This window comes from Diaphorina citri, unplaced genomic scaffold (genome assembly GCF_000475195.1).
Source record: "Diaphorina citri unplaced genomic scaffold, Diaci psyllid genome assembly version 1.1 scaffold264, whole genome shotgun sequence".
In the NCBI taxonomy this organism is placed as follows: domain Eukaryota; kingdom Metazoa; phylum Arthropoda; class Insecta; order Hemiptera; family Psyllidae; genus Diaphorina; species Diaphorina citri.
In genome coordinates this window covers 74,563-82,010 of record NW_007377701.1, presented here as the reverse complement: position 1 = coordinate 82,010, position 7,448 = coordinate 74,563, and the positions used below count along the sequence as shown (strand labels likewise).

The following is a 7,448-nucleotide window of genomic DNA, read 5'->3' as shown; positions in this document are numbered from 1 at the left end:
AAGTTTTGGGAATATTTCAAAGCCTATAAAACGAGAAAAAGACTTTGGTCAGTAAAAAAAAAGTATGCAATCTTGAAGGAGCTACTTGAATTTTCTCGAAAAAAATTTCGCCTGCGGCGCTGTCATTTTGTGTTCTATAGAAATGTATTGGGGGGAATTACTATACTCGTCTTTTACACGTATTTAATTACATAAAAAACTGACACATGACAAGCTACAGGTTACATACTTACTGAAAAGTTTCGCCTGCGGCCCTGAAGATTACACCTTTGACAAGTCTGCTTCTCTTACTATTGTAGACCAAAATCTTCAAAAAATTCGCCTGCGGCGCCAAATTTTGTGTTTTTGATAGCTAAGTTTTTTAATATTAGAGACCAAAATTTTCGTCCGTGGCCATAAAAATTTCAATTTCGTTAATTCTGGTTTCTATAAATTGAATAGAATATACCCTGTTTATACTGCCAGAATGAGACTGAAAAGTCCCTTTACTCCCGCAGTCTAAACAAGGTCTTATATATTTCATAAGTAAAGTATACAGATAAGTTTATAAACCTGTTAAGAACGGAGGTCTTCGTCCCGAAACTTAAGAGAGGAGGACAGGATAGGAGAAAGCCAGCCGTTCCAAGAACCATACATATTTATTATTATTATTATTATTTTATTTTTTATTTTTTTAAGAGGTTTGACAGAGGAAACTGTAATGTAGATAAATAATTAGTTGTATTGTTACATACGGCAGCCGTTAGTTCTGGGTTAGTGTTGTGCAAGTGAAGCTTGTGAGCCATCATTGTGGACTTGAGAGCCTGAAACAAACACCCAGCAAATAATGAGAATTTTAAAATATAAAAAATCTGGTGTGAACATCACACGACTTTCCTCATCCTATTGAATGATGCTTATTTTGGGTGTTCTTGTTCTTATAGCAGTAAAATGCCGCCAACCGTTGCACCGATCTTTACCAAAAGTTTCGTGTCACATCCTTGTCACATTTGACATGTACATACAAAATTTCAAGTCTCTAGCTCTTACCGTTCTCGAGATATTTTGTTTACAGACAGACACACACACACACGCACGGACCAATGGCCCAACCCAGCTAGCTCTTACAAGGCAAACGCGCTACCAACCAAGCCAAATAGGCTTGCTGCACCTTTGAATCGTTATTCGTTCACTATTCAGGAATGAGTAGGTACCTTCGTAATTTACATTACTGATTTCTCACAGACCCTGAAGGCAGTAGGTACTCAATAATGAACGTACTTTAATAGTTTTAATGATCCAATGAGCCCTTGCTCTGTTAGGAGTGCCGATGTGCTATCATTATCAAGGATCCAATGAAATGTCCATATGATTACTCATCTTCGAAAGCCCCTTACATCCAGTAATGCTCCAATAAGAAGTGAAATGATTCAAAGAAATCCAAGTACCAAGGATATTGACATTTAGAGACAGAGAGTTAGTTGATATTCATACTGTCAATTAACATACTTACTCGTAACTCGTAACTAATTTCAGTCATTTCTGAAAGGCCCCGAAATCATCAATAATGATATTAATGAACCAATGAGAATCAATACCTTGTTTATCCTGCCCGAATAGGACTGAAATGTCCACTACCCAAGTAGGTAGGTACCTAGTGGATATTGACATTATTGACAGAGAGTTAGTTGATATCCACTGTCAATTTCCTTCTCTCTTCGATTTCGGGACGATAAGACCATAGCAGTTACAGTTCCCTCTGTCAAACCTCTTGAAAAAAAAAACACACACAAATTCGACACGCCCGAAGGAGCTTAACATTAGTGCCCCTACCTGATGCCATTCCCATAGTGTCCATCAGAAATGTCATCTCTTCGATTTCGGGACGATAAGACCATAGCAGTTACAGTTCCCTCTGTCAAACCTCTTAAAAAAAAAAAAATAAAAAATAAAAAAAAATACTTTATGTAGAAGGGTAAGAATCTGGTAAAGGAATTGAGAGTTTTCGTCTTGGAGTTTTGACATCTCCACCATTATCTGTCTAAGTTACATAGTTTCATCTTGGAGGTAGGTACAGCCTTCTAGCTTCTAGCCTTTAAGGAGGCACAAAACTATCTACATTTTAGGTAGATGGTACCTAGTAAAGGAATTGAGTTTTCGGGAGGAGAACAGCACAATGATGGGATGAAGATGAAATAAAATGGTTTCTTGCTCTCTCACATCTGGCTTATCTGAGTTTAGTTTACACTAATTCTATTCAGTTTCAGTATGCGCCGGTCTTTCATGTTAGGAAGTCGGAGGTATATCGCGAGTTTGTTTTTCGACACGTAAAATTTACGGGCAATTTTTCTCCTAAAAATCTTTTCCAAAAGTGCGTATAAATTTTTATCAATTTGCTTCTTTGGTGTTTTTGCATTTAGTTTTTCACGTGTAACCCACCTAGTTTGAGAAATGTAGAGTCTACCTGTCTAATTTTTACAGCACGAAAGTCTTATCCCTAATCCTAAACTAATGGGAAATTTTTCTTTTAGTTGCTTAACTAATTTTCTGTGCAATTTTACTAGGGGTCTTTTTTTGGGTAACGTAGGCGTAGGTACCTTTTTCTGGTCACTCTGAAAATGTCTTCCTTCTCCCTTCGATTTCGGGACGATAAGACCATAGCAGTTACAGTTCCCTCTGTCAAACCTCTTAAAAAAAAAAAAAAAACCGCAGTAGCTATTTTGCTATTTTCACATTTCTATCATCAGATTTCTGCTCGTGTTTAATCTGACCTCAGGTGGCCACTGGTCAACCCTATAGCAAGAAACGCGACACCACAAGCAATTAATATACCTAGTGATAACATAATTAACATTATAGATAACATTCAATTACGAGCTACATTACCTAATGACTAGGTATAGATTATGCTGTACTAACCAGCTGCCAGCCTATATGGTAATATAGGTATGCCAGCTTGCCAGCCCATTAAGTATTGGGTACTTAGGTATACATACCTACATATTTAAAGAAAAAAAAGAAGAGAAAAAGAGCTGATGAAATATTATAATGTCTAAAAATAATATTGTAGGTAGGTAAAGCCAGCCTTAGGAAAAGGGAGACACGCTACCCTCAAAAGTAAAGGCTGGTAAAAATAATAAACCTGCATTCTTTTCTTCCTCCTCCTTCTTTTCGTTCTTTTTTTTTCTTCTTCTTCTTCTTCTTCTTCTTCTTCTTCTTCTTCTTCTTCTTCTTCTTCTTCTTCTTCTTTTCCACCTCCTCCTCTTCCTCCTCCTCCTTCTTCTTCTTCCCCTTCTTATTATTTTAATGGTCTACACAGCTACACACTTCCCTCTATGACTCCCTTCCTGTGATACCTATGTCCCTATGAGGCAGTGGCGTAGCGTCCATGTAGGGCGTGTATGGCGGCCATACACTCAAAATTTACTCAAATACCCTTAAATATTGACTTTAAATATTTATGAAGAAGCATGTGCATAACTTATGTAGTAATGTGCATGGTGATCGAAATTAGTGCCCTACACGCCTTACACTTGACTTTAGACCACGCTACGCCACTGCAGTATGACTCCATTTGACTCCCCGTGTGGGGTGATACCATTTGGCACCCTAGGGTGTCCTAAAATGGACAGATTGACCCAGACCTTATCAGTAAATGATAACGACATTGGGTCAGGTGTAAGTTATCAGTGACATACTATGAATGATTCCTTGGCCCAGAGGATTAGTAGTTATGATTATTTACTTCCGGATGAGATAAGCAGATAAGGTCTTAGGTAACTACTTGGAATTTTCTTGAAAAACTTGGAACATTCTTTAAGCTTCTCCTCAATATGGCCTTATGACGTAGTGGTCAAGACGCTCGCCTGGTCAGCAGGAGGGCGCGGGTTCAACTCTAGCCGAGGCAACACCAAACGTTTGATTAAGATCGGTGCAGTGGTTGGCGGCAATCTAACCGCTTTTTGACGGTTGTTGTTGTTGTTGTAGCGGCTTTAGCTTTCGCCGAATGGCGATAGCAGAATAAAGAAAAGATGTCTTTTTGTATCTGCTATACACCGGGGTGATGGTCCCTAGCTCTAGCCATGTTAAATTGACTCGCTCGTCCTGAACCGCAGTCAACCATCGTGAGGACTTGTACTTGGTCTTTAAAAGCAGAGAGAACCCTTTTTAGGAACTGCCAGCTTGCTAGGCTGGTTAGGGTTAGCTGTTCTCCTCCCTGTTTATAGTCCCACAGCCAGACGCCAGTCTTCTCTCTGTTTAACGCTAATGGCGATAGCAGAATAAAGAAAAGATGTCTTTTTGTATCTGCTATACACCGGGGTGATGGTCCCTAGCTCTAGCCATGTTAAATTGGCTCGCTCGTCCTGAACCGCAGTCAACCATCGTGAAGACTTGTGCTTGGTCTTTAAAAGCAGAGAGTACCCTTTGAGGAACTGCCAGCTTGCTAGGCTGTTTAGGGTTAGTTGTTCTCCTCCCTGTTTAGTGTTTATATATCATACATATAGACTATAGTCCCACAGCAAAGCGCTAGTCTTCTCTCTGTTTAACGTCCCCTAGCCAGACAGTACCTAGTCTTTTTGACGGTTTTCACCTCTGCTGACTATACGGTTAGATATGTTTAACAAAGGAGTAAACCACTAGACCATTTTATTTCGTTGTGGAAAATTTGGGAAAGAGAAAACTTTTATGAGAAGTGAGAAGTCATTGGCGCCACTCTATCGGCTTTTTATGTCGCGGTCAACGACTTTTTTATGTCTGTTACATTTATGTCTTACAAAACAAACCAAGTCTGCTACGTATTTGGTACTTAGTAGGTACAGGACAAGTGGTATTTGGTTCTTCTTTCTTCTGCAAGTCAGACACTGGTATTTCCCAGCTTTAGGCAGTCCGACAGCCAGAGATGGGTTTCCCAGAGTGTCCTTCTAAAGAGGACAGGGTGACAGTTTGGGACTTTACGTCCATACCATATGCAACATTTTGATACACGATATACTGATCTTATTTATTTCATTAGTTATTTATCCTGCAAGTCAGACACTGGTATTTCCCAGCTTTAGGCAGTCCGACAGCCAGAGATGGGTTTCCCAGAGTGTCCTTCTAAAGAGGACAGGAGGACAGTTTGGGACTTTACGTCCATACCATATGCAACATTTTGATACACGATATACTGATCTTATTTATTTATTTATTTATTTCATTAGTTATTTATTTATTTACTTCTTTATTTATTACCTATTTCATTATCTAGACAAGACTACCTTATTATTATTTTAATTATTACACTAGGTATTTAATTTATTGCTATTCAACATTACTGCTGAATTTAACGATCAGGAGTTCTAAGAAATTGACTTTCATTTTGAACTACGGTTAACTCTACGAGTACGTATATATCACTTTAAAAGTACCTACATAATATGTATGTACCTGTCTAATATACTTTTTATTTTTTCATTTTTAGCCCGTCCTTCCTTTATTATTACGATAGTAATAAAAAAGGTATAGTTGACGGGCTATTGTATTCGCTTCGGTGTCTGTGTGTCTGTCTGTCTGTCTGTGTGTCTGTCTGTCCCATAGAAGGACTTATCCGGTCCCACACCGAATGTCGCGGTCATGCACCGAAATGTCATCTATTCCAAGCACTTATTTATTTACTTCTTTATTTATTACCTATTTCATTATCTAGACAAGACTACCTTATTATTATTTTAATTATTACATTACACTAGGTATTTATTGCTATTCAACTTAAGTGCTGAATTTAACAATCAGGAGTTCTTAGAAATTGACTTTCATTTTGAACTACGTTTAACTCTACAAGTACGTATACTCGTATATCACTTTACGAGTACGTATATATCACTTTACGAGTACGTATATATTACTTTAAGAGTACCTACATAATATGTACCTGTCTAATATAATTTTTATTTATTCATTTTTAGCCCGTCCTTCCTTCAGTCCCACAGGACAGGTCAGGTCAACTTCTTTCTAACTCGCCCTTTCGGCTGAGATTTTAACTATCTCGTCAATCCTCCTCACGAGACTGAATTCACCAAAAGTCGATAGAATGAAATACACCTTGTTCTTTGTTCTTCATGCCAGAATAGCACTGAAAAGTCGCTGGCACTCCCGTAAACAAGGTCTCGTGTGTTTTACCGCATGAAACTGTATTTCGTGTTAATTTCGATATTCCTTCACAAGGTGAATTTTATTGAGATTTTTTTAAAGGTTGTTTCCAAGATACAATTTCAAACATTCTTACCTTATTCCCAATTACATATTGCAAATCACATGTTTCTAGTAGAAAATAGTAGTTGCCCTCATTTTACTATGTATCAACTTATCAAATAAAAAATATACAGGTAATTGAATTTTCACCTCCACCTAATGCATTGATGATTACATACCTATTTTCATACTGAAAATGTAGCCCTTTTCCAAAAAAAAAAAAAAAAAAAAACACCATGGCAGGTAGTCAAGATGGGTATCTAAGAAATCTCTGATTCTATGCAATTCAATTGAACTTCACCACGTGATTGTATTCATTCACTGATCTAATTCAAGGCTCGAGTGCCATAAATTGATCCATGTTAGGATACTCTATAGACAATATTAGACCTCTGCTCCTTTGTAAGGTCAATTAAGGAGCAGAATAGAATTGCGAATAGAACAGGATGTAGAATCGACAAATCACACTATTCGCAATGTCCAAGCATCTTCTTCATTGACATTCCGCAATCTTCGCTATGAATACAAAGAGATCTATTATGGAACTAAAGATTCTAACCTCATGGAATTAGAGTAACACAAGTTAGATTTTTGCCAGCCTAGTTAGTTCGGAAGGTAGCGCGCCTACTGGCCTGCCTTGTAAGCGCCAGGCCGTGGGTTAAATTCCCTCCCGGGGAATTATTTTCGTGTAGGAAATACTATGATCATAATAACATGTTCCAAGTTCATTTCATAAATTAATTCATTATTATGCCTAGAGAAAATGAAGGGGATTTGAAAATTTCTTGTTTATCCAGGTTTCTCGTTTATCCAGGTCTCGTTTATCCAGGTTCGACTGTATTATTATACTCCCATCAACAAATTAGGTACCTAGGTAGGTATAATTTAATTGAAATGGAATTTTCCTCATTTCACTATCTACATGTCTTATGTAGGTACCCATCTCTAAAAATTGATTTTGATTTTGAACCTTTGAAACAGAACAATAGATTTATTCCCACCCATATGAATATGTATTGATGTGCTTGTCACAAATGTCGTTCCCTGCTTAATGCACTACGCTAAATTTTATGACTTGACTTGGACTCGAACCACCAACCTCCAGATCCGTAATCCACCGCGCTAACCACTACACCACTGAGGTTGGTTGATACAAGGAACTAACAGAGGAGGTCTTATCGCCTCGAAATCGAAGAGAGAAGGAAACCTTTTATCCTTCTACTGTAATTAGGTATCTA

At 37.8% G+C, this 7,448-nt stretch overlaps 1 protein-coding gene across 1 annotated transcript in view; it reads left to right on the top strand.

Moving 5' to 3' along the window:
• Nucleotides 1-7,448, top strand: part of LOC113466417 (protein-L-isoaspartate O-methyltransferase domain-containing protein 1-like) — a 33,136-nt gene that overhangs the window by 24,099 nt on the left and 1,589 nt on the right. The gene's annotated exons all lie outside the window — the stretch shown is intronic.